General features: G+C 43.5%; 1 protein-coding gene across 3 annotated transcripts in view; it reads left to right on the forward strand.

Moving 5' to 3' along the window:
* LOC126203465 (acetyl-CoA carboxylase) overlaps positions 1–15,722 on the forward strand; it is a 440,754-nt gene that overhangs the window by 411,146 nt on the left and 13,886 nt on the right. The window lies entirely within an intron of this gene.

Below are 15,722 nucleotides of genomic sequence, written 5' to 3' on the forward strand. Positions count from 1 at the left end.
TACAGTTCATGTTGTTGTTGTGGTCTTCAGTCCTGAGACTGGTTTGATGCAGCTCTCCATGCTACTCTATCCTGTGCAAGCATCTTCATCTCCCAGTACCTACTGCAACCTACATCATTCTGAATCTGCTTAGTGTATTGATCTCTTGGTCTCCCTCTACGATTTTTACCCTCCACGCTGCCCTCCAATGCTAAATTTGTGATCCCTTGATGCCTCAAAACATGTCCTACCAACCGATCCCTTCTTCTAGTCAAGTTGTGCCACAAACTTCTCTTCTCCCCAATCCTATTCAATACCTCCTCATTAGTTAGTGATCTACCCACCTTATCTTCAGCATCTACAGTTCATACCAAACATAAAAAGAATAGTCTGCTCAGTTACATCTACATCTATACTCTGCAAACCACTGTGAGATGCATGGCAGAGGCTACGTTCCATTGTACCATTTATTCGGTTTTCTTTGTATTCCATTCACGTATGGAGTGTAGGAAGAATGATTGATTGAATGTGTCTGTTTGTGTGTGCAGTAATTATTCTAATCTCATCCTCATGGTCCCAATGTGAGCAATACTTAGGGGGTTGTAGTATAGTCCTAGAGTAATCACTTGAAATTTTGTTAATAGACTTTCTCGGAATTGTGTACATCAATCTTAGAGTCTTCCAGACCAGCTCCTTCAGTGTCTCTGTGACCCTCTCCCATGAATTAAACAATTCTGTGACCATTCATGCTGCCCTTCTCTGTGTACATTCAATATTCCCTGTTAGTCCTATCTGATAAGGGTTCAACACACGTCAGCAATATTCTAGAACTGGTTGCATGAGTGATTTGTAAACTATCTCCTTGGCAGACTGATCGCACTTCCAAAATATTCTACCAATAATCTGAAGTCTACCACCTGCTTTACCCACGACTCAACCAGTGTGAGCATTCCATTTCATATCCCTACAAAGTGTTAAACCCAGGTATTTATATGAGTTGGCCGCCGGTTCCAGCAGTAACTTGATATTATAGTCATAGGATATTATGTTATTTAATTTTGTGGTGAAGTTCACAGTTTTACGTTTCTGAGCATTTGGAGTAAGTTGCCAGTCTCTGCACTACATTGAAATCTTATCAAGATCTGACTGAATATTTATGCAGCTTCTTCCAGATAGTACTTCATTATAGATAACTGCATCGGCTGCAAAAAGCATGGTTTTACCATTAATATTGTCTGCAAGGTCATTAATATATGACATGAACAGTATGGGTCCCAGCATACTTTCCTGGTGCACGTCCAGTTACTTCTACATCTGATGATGACTCCCCATCCAAGATAACATTCTGTGTCCTCCATACCAAAAAGTCCTCAGTCCAGTCACAAATTTTGCATGATACCTCATATGATTGTACTTTTGACAATAAGTATTGGTGTGGTACTGAGTGGAATGCTTTTTGAAAAGCGAGAAATATTGCATCTACCTTGTTGCCTCGATCCAAAGCATTCAGTATGTTGTCAGGAAAGTGCGAGTTGAGTTTCACATGATTGATGTTTACAAAATCCAAGCTGGGTAACATTGAGGAGGTCATTCTGTCCAAGAGACCTCATTATTTTTGAGATCAGAATATGTTCTAATATTCAACAATAAATTTATGTCAAGGATAGTGGACGGTAGTTTTGTGGATCACTTGTGCTACCCTTTTTGTAGTCAAATGTGACTTGTGCCTTATTCGAACTGGACACGATTTTTTGTTTAAGGGCTCTATGACAGGGATTCCATCGGGGGCTGGAGTTTTGTTCAATTTTTGAGATTTCAGCAGTTTCTCAACACCTTTTTGGTGGTACAAGGATTAAATTGTAGCAATTCTCGTGGTTTTTCCTTTGTAAAGGAACACTGGAAAATGAAGTTAAGTATTTCAGCTTTTGCTTTGCTATCCTCAATTTCAGTTTCTGTCTCATTCACAAGGGACTGGATGCCAACTTTGGTGCCACTAACGGCCTTTACATATAACCAGAATTTCTTTGAGTTCTGCGACAGACCACTTGACAATATTCTGCTTTGGTAGCCATTGAAGGCATCACACATTACTCTATAGACATCCAGATGTGTTTCATTCAGCATTTCTCTGTCTATAGCCCTATGCTTTGTTTGACACCTGTTATGCAGTAAGCTCTGTTTCTTTAGAAGTTTCTTTATAGTGACAGTATACGATGGAAGTTCCCTCCCATTATGGATTGTTCTACTGGGTACATATCTATCCAGTACATGGCCAACTATTCTTTTAAAGCCAGAGTTCCTCTGCATACTCCTGCCTTGTGCGGAAAGTTTCAAGTTCTTCATTGAGATACGACACTACTGATTTTCTGTCTAGTTTACTGAGCATATATATCTTTCTGCTTGTTTTAGTTGTCCTCTCTACTTTGGTAATAATTGTTGCCACAACCACGTCATGGTCACTGATGACACTTTAAATACGGGGATCCTCAGAGAGGTCGGGGTCTATTTGTTGCCATTAGATCCAGTATATTTCCATCATGAGTGGGGTTGCTAACTGTCTGTTCTAGGTAGTTGTCTGAGAAGGCATGTACTAACAAAACTGTAATTTTCCCAACTAATTGTCGGATAATTAAAATCTCCACCAGTGACTACAGTATGTGAATGGCAGCTGATACAGATTTATATAAACACTAAATTATTAGAACCAGAATCAGGGTTCTGCTTACTGACTAGAGAGGGAAGAGGACAACAGAAGATCAGACTATTCAGGAATAAATTATCAAGAAAATCACAGTTCAAGGTTGGGAAATTAACAGGGGAAGGCTAATACTGATGAAACGTTAAAAGTGGCAAAAAGGGCAGTTGATAATTCGGAAGAGGGCATGCAGAAAATAAATAGGTAAGAGAAAAATGCAGAGCAACAGAAAAAAAGGACATAAGTAACAAACAGTGAATAGTGAAAATCAAAGCACATCTTCAAGAAAAAGTGATTGGGGATAATGGAAATGGGTGTGATGAGGCAGATCACAATGGAAATGAAAAAGAGGTAAGTAGCAGCATGAGCAATTGACATTAAGTTGAGCCCAAGTGAGTGGTAGGTAACCAAGCAATATTCCATGTGTGAAGTTCTGGTATACTAGCGCTAGGAGGAAAAATCTAAGTTCTATACAGGGTAAAACAGACACAAAGGCAATAATTATTATTTTTTCTGAGTTTGGAGAGTACTGCTGCTCCACAGCTGTGTACTAAATTCATGAATAACAGGAGCAGTTAATCAGTTCAACCAAGACAATGGATGGTGACTTAGACTGTGATCAGAGACATGTCTTCGTGTGTTACCAGTATACATTCATCTTGCTGATAGTTTAGTGGTTGGCAATGGGTCATGTAGGAAGAATAATATAGGGCATGAGCTTCAAAAAATTGTAAGCTTGGCTGTCCAGTGAAATAGTTGCTCCCCAGTAATTAAAATTCGATATATTTAAATACATGTACCACGCATTTAGCGCCCCCCCCCCCCCCCCCCCCCCCCCCAGGGGGTCCACAACTCTTTTGTGGATACGTGCTTAGCGAGCACGGGACCCCAAGCTAATGTCGCCCTCCTTCCTTTCCGGGCTGCATACCTTCCTTTTCCGCATCCTTCCCAATCCCCCATCTTCGCCCCCCCTCCTCTCACCTCTGGCTCTTTCCTTCCCCTTCTCCCCCTCTGGGAGTATGGTTTATGCCTACGTCCGGAGACGGATGCTCATAAATGTAACACATTCTTCGCCTTCTCTGCTTTTATGTCTTTATCCTTCCTTCGTCCTTCTCTTTTCCTTACCTCTTCTCTTTACCCTTTTCTCCGCTGCGGCGTTTGAGACCTCTCCTCTTTCCTTTCCCTTTCTTTGTTTTTCCCTTTTCCTTTCTCTTTCTTCCTCCCTGTGCATGTCTGAAGGCCGACCCACGCATTTTCGTGCGTAGCCGGTGACGGGGTAACGCGTAATTCCCCACCCCGGGTAGACAGGTAGGACACGTACGTACCCCCTGGTAATGGCCAGGCCCAGAGAGTGGTGATTACCCGAGCTGATACCTTCCGAAAGCGCCGATTAGTCCCTCCGTCCATTTGTCGGGAGGTGTGACCTGAGGTGTGAACATTCACCTAAGGTGGGAGTGCCCTCAGAGAGGGCCCCCACAAGGGAGGAGCACGCCATCGGAGACGCCGGTAATCATGGGGGATTCTTCCGTAATGGTTTCCTCGCCTTCCACTATGTCCGCTCACAAGCGTAACTTCACTGAGTCTCAGCCACAGACAGTTCTTCCATCGTTGCCACAGTTCCTTGTTGTTTCTTGGTCTGACGAAGGTCACGACTTCTCCACAGTCAAACCTTTCATTATTCAGAAAGGTGTCGACGCAGTTGCAGGTCCTGTAAAGTCTTGTTCCAGATTACGGAATGGCACCTTGTTGTTAGAAACAGTCAGTGCCCTCCAAGCACAAAAATTGCTGCCTACTTCACTGCTCCACACCTTCCCTGTCCGGGTTGAAGCGCATCGCACCTTAAATTCCTCACGTGGAGTCGTTTATACACGCTCCCTCGACGGATTGTCTGACGAGGAAATTCAGCACTACCTGTCTGACCAGGGCGTAACGGCTGTTCATAGAGTTATGAAAAGGGTTGACGAACATCATTCCAACCCGCACCATCTTCTTGACATTTGACAAAGTTCAACTCCCATCGAAAATCAAAGCAGGCTATGAGATAATTTCCGTCCGCCCTTACGTCCCAAACCCTATGCGTTGCTGTCGGTGTCAGCGGTTCAATCACACCAGCCAGTCCTGTTCCAATCTGGCCAAATGTGTTACGTGTGGCAAGGATGCCCATGAGGGTGCTTGTCCACCTCCATCCCCTCATTGCATCAACTGTATGGGTGACCACGCTGCTTCCTCTCGTGATTGCCCCATTTTTAAAAACGAAAAGCTCATCCAGGAAATCAGAGTGAAGGAAAAGGTGTCAACCTTTGCTGCTCGAAAATTATTCGCCAGTCGACAGCCCACCATGCCTCAGTCAGGAAAATACAGCACTGTCCTTGCTTCTCCTCGGCCAACAAAGGAGGCGGCCACGCAGACTTGCGACCTCACCTTTAGTGCCAAGGTCGTCAGATCGGCCAGCGCAAAGATCGCCCATTCAACCTCACCACTTTCTCCTGCCCACTCTATGGCTCACCTTCATCGGGTTCTGCTAAATCTCGAGCCCAAAAGTCAGACACCAAGACTTCGAAAAAAGAGCATACTCATGAAGATTTTTTACGTACCCCAACTTCACAACCATCGGTTCCTCCTTCATCTAAACATCATGTTTCTAAGAAGGCTAATAAGAAACCCAGTTCATCTCCTTCTCCGCCAAGCGTGTCTCATCTACAGCACCACCTGGCGGAAATCGCCCTCGGCCGTCTTCTGTGTCGCCAAGGCTCACTGCTGGCGGCCGATCAACCGGCCGATCGCTGGTGGCGGGGGCTGCTCCTGAACAACCTATGGATCAGGATCTTCTGCCTTCGACTGAATGCCATTCCATGCTGTCGGTCGCAAGCTCTGAGCAGTCGTTGAGTTGACGGCAACCTTGGTCACCTTCCTCCATTTTCTGTTCTTCCTATGTCCATTATCCACTGGAATATCCACGGCATTCGAGCCAATCTGGATGAATTGTTGATCCTCTTACGATCCTACTCGCTGGTCATCTTCTGTCTTCAGGAAACAAAGCTGCGTCCCCATGACTGCTTTGTTCTCCCCCATTTTCAGTCCATCCGATTTGATCTCCCCTCTGTTGAAGGCACTCCAGCCCATGGAGGACTCATGATTCTTCTCCATGATACTCTCCATTATCACCCAATCCCCTTAAACACTTCCTTCCAAGCTGTCGCTGTCCGTCTTTCCCTTTCTGGATATACCTTTTCTCTTTGTACTGTAAACATTCCATCGTCCACACCAATGGCACGAGCTGATCTCCTTCATCTTCTTGGTCAGCTTCCACCCCCCCTATTTGCTGGTTGGGGACTTCAATGCCCACCACCCGCTTTGGGGATCTCCACATCCTTGTCCACGTGGCTCACTATTGCTAGACGTCTTCCACCAAGCGGATCTAGTTTGCCTCAACACTGGGGTCCCTAAATTTTTGTCTGCCTCCACGACAAATTTCTCTCATTTGGACCTTTCAGTCGGTACTGTTCCACTAGCTCGGCGCTTCGAATGGTTCGCCATTGATGATACACACTTGAGTGACCACTTTCCATGTGTCCTTAGACTACAACCTCAACTGCCATATATGCTCCCGCGACACTGGAAGTTTGCCCAAGCCGATTGGACACTTTTTTCGTCTCTAGTGACATTCGATGACCGTCACTTTCCTAGCATCGACGATGAGGTCACACATATTACAGACGTTATTCTTACAGCTGCGGATCGTTCAATACTACGCACCTCCGAATTGCCCCGGCACCGCCCAGTTCCTTGGTGGAACGAGGCATGCCGTGACGCAATACATGAACGGCGACGTGCTCTTCGTGTTTTCCGCCACCCTCCTACTTTGGCCAACTGTATCCGCTATAAGCAGTTCCTAGCGCGATGCCGTTGCGTCATCCGCGATAGCAAGAAGGCAAGCTGGAAATTCTTTATTAGCTCATTTAACACCTTCACTCCCTCCTCGGAAGTTTGGAGTCGGATTCGACGGTTATCAGGTGCGCCTAGTTTCTCCCCAGTCTCTGGGCTCACTGTCGCGCGTGATACATTAGTGGACCCCGTCGCAATTTCTAACTCATTGGGTCAACACTTTGCTGGGATTTCGAGCTCTTCAAATTACCCGCCAGCGTTTCTCCCGAAGAAACGTGCAGCGGAAGTGCAACCTCTTGCTTTCTTCTCTCAAAATCGCGAAAGCTATAATACTGTTTTCTCTGTGCGGGAACTCCAACATGCACCCTCTTCTTCTCGCTCCTCCGCTCCAGGACCAGATGGTATCCACGTCCAAATGTTGCTGCATTTATCAACCCATAGTCTGCGTTACCTCCTTCGCCTTTATAATCGAATTTGGACCGACAGTACTTTTCCCAGACGATGGCGGGAAGCTACCGTCATTCCTGTTCCGAAACCTGGAAAGGACAAACATCTCCCCTCTAGTTATCGCCCCATTTCTCTCACGAGTAGTGTCTGTAAGGTTTTCGAGCGTATGGTGAATTGCCATTTAGCTTGGTGGCTGGAGTCCTGCAGTCTTTTAACACCTGCCCAATGCGGATTCTGAAAGCATCGTTCTGCAGTTGACCATCTTGTTGCTCTCTCCACTTATATCATGAACAATTTTCTCCGGAAACGCCAAACAGTAGCAATATTTTTTGATCTGGAGAGAGCATACGATACCTGTTGGAGGACAGGCATCCTCTGCACACTGTTCTCTTGGGGCTTTCGAGGTCGGCTGCCCCTTTTTCTTCGCGAATTTATGGCAGAGCACACATTTAGAGTGCGGGTGAACACTACTCTCTCCCGTACTTTCTCCCAAGAAAACGGGGTACCCCAGGGCTCCGTGCTGAGTGTTGTACTGTTTGCCATTGCCGTAAGTCCAATTATGGATTGTCTCCTTCCTGATGTCTCGGGCTCCCTCTTTGAGGACGATTTTGCGATCTACTACAGCTCTCAACGGACCAGCCTTCTTGAACGATGTCTTCAAGGATGTCTCGATCGCCTCCACTCTTGGAGCATCGAAACCGGCTTCCGTTTTTCTCCCAGTAAGACCGTTTGTCTTAATTTTTGGCGACGTAAGGAGTTTCTTCCACCTTCCTTACATCTAGGACCGGTCAACCTTCCGTTTTTGGACGTCGCTAAATTCTTGGGTCTTATGTTTGACAGAAAACTGTGCTGGTCCTTCCACGTTTCCTATCTTTCGGCTCACTGTCTGCGATCCCTCAACACCCTCCGTGTCCTGAATGGTACCTCCTGGGGAGCGGACCGAGTGGTCCTTCTCCGCCTCTATCACACCTTACTGCGCTCGAAATTGGACTATGGAAGCATAGTTTACTACTCTGCTCGGCCGTCTATTCTTCGTCGTGTCGACTCTATCCACCACCGTGGATTACGCTTAGTGTCTGGAGCTTTTTACACCAGCCCTGTGGAAAGCCTTTATGCTGAGACTGCTGAACCTCCGCTGTCCAATCGGTGAGCAGTCCTTCTGAGTCGTTATGCTAGCCATCTGTCTTCCATGCCTGCTAATCCGGCCCATGACATTTTCTTCAACGCCTCCTTGGATGTAGGGTATGCAGGCCGCCCTTCCTCCCTACTACCACCGGGAGTCCGCTTCCGTCAACTGCTCCATTCTCTTTCCTTTCGCTTTCCTAAAACCTTCTTGACAACTTGGGGTACAGCACTGCCTTGGCTCCGTCCCTGGATTGCCTGCTCCGTGACCTTTGTCAATTTCCCAAGGATGGTACCCCTTCACTTGTTTATCGTCCGGCATTTGCTGCTCTATGTGCACAAATGAAGGAAGCCACATTTATTTACACTGATGGCTCAAAAACATCGTTAGGTGTAGGGTGTGCCTATATTGTTGGCGACACCCCAAATCAATTTCGGCTTCCCGACCAGTGTTCGGTTTATACTGCGGAGCTTTACGCTGCTCTCCAGGCTGTCCACTACATCCGCCGCCATCAGCGGATACAGTATGTTATTTGCTCAGATTCTCTCAGCTCTCTCCTCAGTCTCCAAGCTCTTTACCCTGTCCATCCTCTGGTCCACCGGATTCAGGACTGTCTGCGCTTGCTCCACCTGGGGGGCGTTTCGGTGGCGTTCCTCTGGCTCCCGGGACACGCTGGTATCTGTGGGAATGAGGCGGCCGATATAGCGGCCAAGGCTGCAGTCTCTCTTCTTCGGCCAACTATTCAGTCGATTCCCTTCACCGATCTACGGAGCGTTTTATGTCATCGAGTTGTTCTTTTATGGTACGCACATTGGTCGACACTTCCCCATAATAAATTGCGGGACGTGAAAGCTCTTCTTTGTGCTTGGACCTCTTCCTCCCGAACGCGTCGTCGGGAGGAGGTAATTTTAACTAGACTCCGGATAGGGCACTGTCTTTTTAGCCATCAACATCTTTTAAGCGGCGATCCTCCCCCACTCTGTCCCCACTGCTCTCAGCTGTGGACGGTAAGACACCTTTTAATTGAGTACCCCTATTTTACTCTGTTACGCCCCCGTCTACAGCTGTCGCCTGATATATCGTCAATTTTAGCAGATGACACGCGCTCGACCGATCGCGTTCTCGAGTTTATTAGTGTCAGTGAAATGACGTCAGTCATTTGAAGCTTTTTTTGGGGACAACCAACTCCTTTCTGTAGTGGATTTTTAAGCCTTCCTTCTGCTTTTAGTTTCTCCAATTTTTTGAGTTTCGTTCCCATTGCTGCTGGTTTCCATTTTCGGTTTTTACTGTTTCCTCAGTCACGGACCGGGCGCTAATGACCATAGCAGTTTTGCGCCCCAAAAAAAAAAAAAAAAAACTTTTTGCGCAAAGTGATTAATCCTGTGTCCAATATTAAAAAAGGGTCAAAATTTCTTCACAACATAGAATTCCAAAGGTTTGTTAAAACTGATACCTACCCCTGAAAGCATTGTTCAGTGGAAGGCAGTACCTGTATGTGGGGAGTGTTTGTGTTATAGGAGTGGGGCAAACACAGATTGCGGTATTATGGAAGCCCTTGAGAAACAGGTTGTACATGTTGCATCAGCCGTAGTAAAAACCCATGCAGTTGGTGTTTTGATGCCTATAACTGTTAGATGGTCAGTATGATTAACTTTGTGTGTCCTTAGAAGAAGGCAGGAGTTGGATAAATTGGGACTGTACTTGAGTCGTATCAGTTGATTTGAGTAAAAAATCTCTGTAGAAAAGGTGATGAAACCATGCTGGTTGTAAGTAATTCTTGAAGATGCCCACAGTGGATGGTCCTGTGGGTGTGGTGGTGGTTAAAGTTGCGAGTGTGGGGGAAAACACATAGAGGCAAGGTCCATGGTCATACTTAGCAGTAAAAAGAAAGTTTCTTATTTTGGATGCCAGAGTGAAATTCATGGTAAGATCGTGAATGCGAATTATTTTGACATTGCAGAGAGATTAATGACATCAGTTTTCATAATAAATTTATTATGTAGCTGTAGATTCTATGCCGGCTGGCCGAGCGGTTCTAGGCACTACCATGCGACCGCTTGCTACGGTCGCAGGTTCAATTCTTGCCTGGGGCATGAGTGTGTGTGATGTCCTTGGGTTAGTTAGGTTTAAGTAGTTCTAAGTTCTAGGCGACTGAGGACCTCAGAAGTTAAGTCCCATAGTGCTCAGAGTCATTTGAACCATTTGTAGATTCTATTCTAAGTGATTAAGAAATTTTGACCTGCATTCAGTCAGGAGGATACTATCCTCGTGACACACGAAATTTTATCCTGCAATAGTATCCATCTGTTTGCACTGAGTATGTGGCAGATGTATTTCATTATACTAGATTTTAATGACTGAAGAGCAGCTATTTTACTGAGCTGCCAAGGCTACAGTTGTATGTGTTATTTTTGTGTGTCTCCAGTTGTCTAACATTCCATAAATAATTTGAAATGCATAAAATTGTTATAAATATAAAAGAGTAACTGAGGGTTGATTTTCTTGTTGTGGTCTTCAGTCATGAGACTGGTTTGATGCAGCTCTCCATGGTACTCTATCCTGTGCAAGCTTCATCATCTCCCAGTACCTACTGCAACCTACATCCTTCTGAATCTGCTGAGTGTATTCATCTCTTGGTCCCCCTCTACAATTTTTACCCTCCGCGCAGCCCTCCAATACTAAATTGGTGATCCCTTCATACCTCAGAATATGTCCTACCAACCGATCCCTTCTTCTAGTCAAGTTGTTCCACAAATTTCTCTTCTCCCCAATTCTATTCAATATCTCCTCATTAGTTATGTGATCTACCCATCTAATCTTCAGCATTCTTCTGTAGCATCACATTTCGAAAGCTTCTATTCTCTTCTTGTCCAAACTAGTTATCGTCCATGTTTCACTTCCATACATTGCTACGCTCCATACAAATACTTTCAGAAAAGACTTCCTGACACTTAAATCTATACTCTATGTTAACAAATTTCTCTTCTTCAGAAACGCTTTCCTTGCCATTGCCAGTGTACATTTTATATCCTCTCTACTTCGACCATCATCAGTTATTTTGCTCCCCAAATAGCAAAATTCATCTACTACTTTAAGTGTCTCATTTCCTAATCTAATTCCCTCAGCATCACCCGACTTAATTCGATTACATTCCATTATCCTCGTTTTGCTTTTGTTGATGTTCATCTTACATCCTCCTTTCAAGACACCGTCGATTCCGTTCAACTGCTCTTCCAAGTCCTTTGCTGTCTCTGACAGAATTACAATGTCATCGGCAAACCTCAAAGTTTTTATTTCTTCTCCATGGATTTTAATACCTACTCCGAAATTTTCTTTTGTTTCCTTCACTGCTTGCTCAATATACAGATTGAATAACATCGGGGAGAGGCTACAACCCTGTCTCACTCCCTTCCCATCCACTGCTTCTCTTTCATGTCCCTCGACTCTTGTAACTGCCATCTGGTTTCTGTACAAATTGTAAATAGCCTTTCGTTCCCTGTATTTTACCCCTGCCACCTTCAGAATTTGAAAGAGAGTATTCCAGTCAACATTGTCAAAAGCTTTCTCTAAGTCTACAAATGCTAGAAACGTAGGTTTGCCTTTCCTTAATCTAGCTTCTAAAATAAGTCATAGGGTCAGTATTGCCTCACGTGTTCCCATATTTCTACGGAATCCAAACTGATCTTCCCCAAGGTCAGCTAGTACAACTTTTTCCACTCGTCTGTAAAGAATTCGCGTTAGTATTTTGCAGCTGTAACTTATTAAACTGATAGTAAGTAATTTTCACATCTGTCAGCACCTGCTTTCTTTGGGATTGGAATTATTATATTTTTCTTGAAGTCTGAGGGTATTTCGCCTGTCTCATACATCTTGCTCACCAGATGGTAGAGTTTTGTCAGGGCTGGCTCTCCCAAGACCGTCAGTAGTTCTAATGGAATGTTGTCTACTCCCGGGGCCTTGTTTCGACTCAGGCCTTTCAGTGCTCCGTCAAACTCTTCACGCAGTATCGTATCTCCCATTTCATCTTCATCTACATCCTCTTCCATTTCCATAATATTGTCCTCAAGTACATCGCCCTTGTATAGACCCTCTATATGCTCCTTCCACTTTTCTGCTTTCCCTGGGTTTCCATCTGAGCTCTTGATACTAATACATATGGTTCTCTTTTCTCCAAAGGTCTCTCTAATTTTCCTGTAGGCAGTATCTATCTTACCCCTAGTGCGATAAGCCTCTACATCCTTACATTTGCCCTCTAGCCATCCCTGCTTAGCCATTTTGCACTTCCTGTCAATCTCATTTTTGAGACGTTTGTATTCCTTTTTGCCTGCTTCATTTACTGCATTTTTATATTTTCTCCTTTCATCAATTAAATTCAATATTTCTTCTGTTACCCAAGGATTTCTACTAGCCCCCGTCTTTTTACCTACTTGATCCTCTGCTGCCTTCCCTACTTCATCTCTCAAAACTACCCATTCTTCTTCTACTATATTTCTTTCCCCCATTCCTGTCGATTGTTCCCTTATACTCTCCCTGAAACCCTGTACAACCTCTGGTTTAGTCAGTTTATCCAGGTCCCATCTCCTTAAATTCCCACCTTTTTGCAGTTTCTTCAGTTTTAATCTACAGTTCATAACCAATAGTTGTGGTCAGAGTCCACATCTGCCCCTGGAAATGTCTTACAATTTGAAACCTGGTTCCTAAATCTCTGTCTTACCATTATATAATCTATCTAAAATCTGTCAGTATCTCCAGGCTTCTTCCATGTATACAAACTTCTTTTATGATTCTTGAACCAAGTGTTAGTTATGATTAAATTGTGCTCTGTGCAAAATTCTATCAGGCGGCCTCCTCTTTCATTTCTTAGCCCCAATCCATATTCACCTACTACATTTCCTTCTCACCCTTTTCCTACTCCTGAATTCCAGTCACCCATGACTATTAAATTTTCATCTTCCTTCACTATCTGAATAATTTCTTTTATTTCATCGTACATTTCTTCAATTTCATCGTCATCTGTAGAGCTAGTTGGCATATAAACTTGTACTACTGTAGTAGGCATGGGCTTCGTGTCTATCTTGGCCACAATAATGCGTTCACTATGCAGTTTGTAGTAGCTTACTCCCACTCCTATTTTTTTTATTCATTATTAAACCAACTCCTGCATTACGCCTGAGTGATTTTGTATTTATAACCCTGTATTCGCCTGACCAAAAGTCTTGTTCCTCCTGCCAGTGAACTTCACTAATTCCCACTATATCTAACTTTAACCTATCCATTTCCCTTTTTAAATTTTCTTTCCTACCTGCCCAATTAAGGGATCTGACATTCCACGCTCCGATCCGTAAAACACCAGTTTTCTTTCTCCTGATAACGACGTCCTCCTGAGTAGTCCCCGCCCGGAGATCCAAATGGGGGACTATTTTACCTCCGGAATATTTTACCCAAGAGGACACCATCATCATTTAACCATACAGTAAAGCTGCATGCCCTCGGGAAAAATTACGGCTGTAGTTTCCCCTTGCTTTCAGCCGTTTGCAGTACCAGCACAGCAAGACCGTTTTGGTTAGTGTTACAAGGCCAGATCAGTCAATCATTCAGACTGTTGCCCCTGCAACGACTGAAAAGGCTGCTGCCCCTCTTCAGGAACCACATGTTTGGCCTCTCAACAGATACCCCTCCGTTGTGGTTGCACCTACGGTACGGCTATCTATATCGCTGAAGCACGCAAGCCTCCCCACCAACGGCAAGGTCAATGCATAGATAATGGATGTCAAATGTAATCCTGTTACTTATTTACAGTTTGATTGTTCCAAATATTTTTATAGCAATTCTCTGAATGCTCTCTTTTGAAGCTTGCTAGTCTCCACGCAACACGAGAAACTCTTCGAACACAGGTTGAATGCAATTCGCCAAGTAGCAACAGATGTCCTCCAACTCGGAGCTTGAAGGAAAAAAAAAGTGCGAAGTATTAACACTTTGAGATACAGCCACTTAGAAAAAAATTCAGGTGTAGAAAATGAATCATTTATGTTATTATTTAAAATGTTACTGGCACATCTGTGTTTAATATATTGTGAAGCATAATACATATAAATTCCAAGCTTCAAGGTTTATTTTATTTTAGTTCAGTGGTAGACTACAAATGATGACAGAAAGTATAATTTTCCTGATTTTATTCATAGCTGTTATTTTCTCAGCAACTGAAGTATGTATTTCAGAATAAAATTCAACTGTCAGTTGCACAATTATTTTTTTATTCGATTTACCACTTTATCGATTTCAACAGATTAATCCGTCATCTTCAGATATCCTTTGTAGGCTTCTGAAAATAACAGATTAATTTGTAAAGCAAATTAAAGATAATCGTGCAACTGACAACTGAATCTTATTCTGAAATTAAATTTTTCTGTAAAAAAGGTGTGGTGTGAGCTCTTGACCAGTTTTGCAGCTAGCTGGCTTTTGTATGAAGTATTCTGGCATGCAGAGAGGTATATTGCAATCAGGGCAATACTAGCTTGTTGCTTTCTTGCTTGCTTTTCCAGTAGCATCTTCTCTGAAACCGATATTTTATGCTGATTTGTCATGAGATTCATCTCTTGAAGAGACAAGATGAATACAAACTAAACAGAAATAAACTGTAATTATGGCAGCAGTATCTGTAACAACAACGCTAGCAACAAAAAATTGTAACAGATTATAGCTTACCTGAATACAAACCTCCTCCAAATTGTTCTCTCGCAGATGTTTCTCCCTCCGGTACAGAATTGTTGATTCTTCCTCTAGAGCTTCCAAAATATATTGCTCACTGAACAAGTGTGACATATTTGTAGCAGAATGAAGCAAACTCTGACAACAGCTCTTATGTTCACTACTGTTTTTTTTTTAATTAATTATAAAAATTTACAACAAAAGATAGCACCTGAAAAGTGACAAGTAGCAAGATGTCCGTGGATATTTCTCATATGAAGTCTGCGGCTGAAAGCTTATGTGTAAGTGTCTTTTAATTGTGTGTGTTTGCAACTTAACATGTCATCTGTACAGTAAGTAGCAGTATGTCTTTTCCTACATTGTTCATATGAAATTAGTTCAGTTTTTCAAGCAATGGGTGGCTCACATGTCTTGAAAATTACAGCCTGAGGTATACTTGAGTATCGTTCTTTGAATGCAGTGCTGTAGTCCCCAAGTTGCACTTGAACTTATTCGCCAAAGTGTTAATTAAAATGACAAAACCATTTTCAGTTTCACTGTGTATGACTTGTGTTGTGTAGCTAGGAAGTTGTGCGTATCCATCTGTTACTTACACTAATGATTAAATCCAGTCTCTTACCTATGGTTTTGTCATTGTTTATGATTTGCCTTCATTGTTCTGATTGTGTAACTCTGTATGAGGTGGAGGGGGGGGGGGGTCTGTGTGATTACCGTGTTCCTATTGCATCTTTTATGTATTTCACAAAGAAAATAAAATGTGGTTTCTAAAACCTCACTGCTTAGCAGTAGTTGCTGTATGTGTAACATACAGTTTCACTTTTTGATAATGTATACTTATTCTTCTTTACAGTTCTTCTTTGAAAAAAAAATTTTTTTTTTCTATGA

Source organism: Schistocerca nitens, chromosome 9 (assembly GCF_023898315.1).
Source record: "Schistocerca nitens isolate TAMUIC-IGC-003100 chromosome 9, iqSchNite1.1, whole genome shotgun sequence".
Lineage (NCBI taxonomy): Eukaryota > Metazoa > Arthropoda > Insecta > Orthoptera > Acrididae > Schistocerca > Schistocerca nitens.